We start from the raw sequence: 210 nt of genomic DNA on the forward strand, positions 1-210 counted from the left end.
CAGTGGCCAGCGATGCTGGGACTGGTGTCAAAACTCTCTGGAGAGCTCCAGGTTGCCTCTGGTGGCCCAGGGCACAGAGCCGAGACGCCCAGAGCTATGCTGTGCTGTGGGGGCCCTCTGGGCAGCGTGCAGGTTGGGGGCAGCCTTCCGAAGGGACAGCCCTCCTCCCACGTGACAACGCTTTACACAGCAAGCAAGTGCCCCCCCCCC

Source organism: Varanus komodoensis, unplaced genomic scaffold (assembly GCF_004798865.1).
Source record: "Varanus komodoensis strain SLA01 unplaced genomic scaffold, ASM479886v1 scaffold29_1, whole genome shotgun sequence".
NCBI lineage: Eukaryota > Metazoa > Chordata > Lepidosauria > Squamata > Varanidae > Varanus > Varanus komodoensis.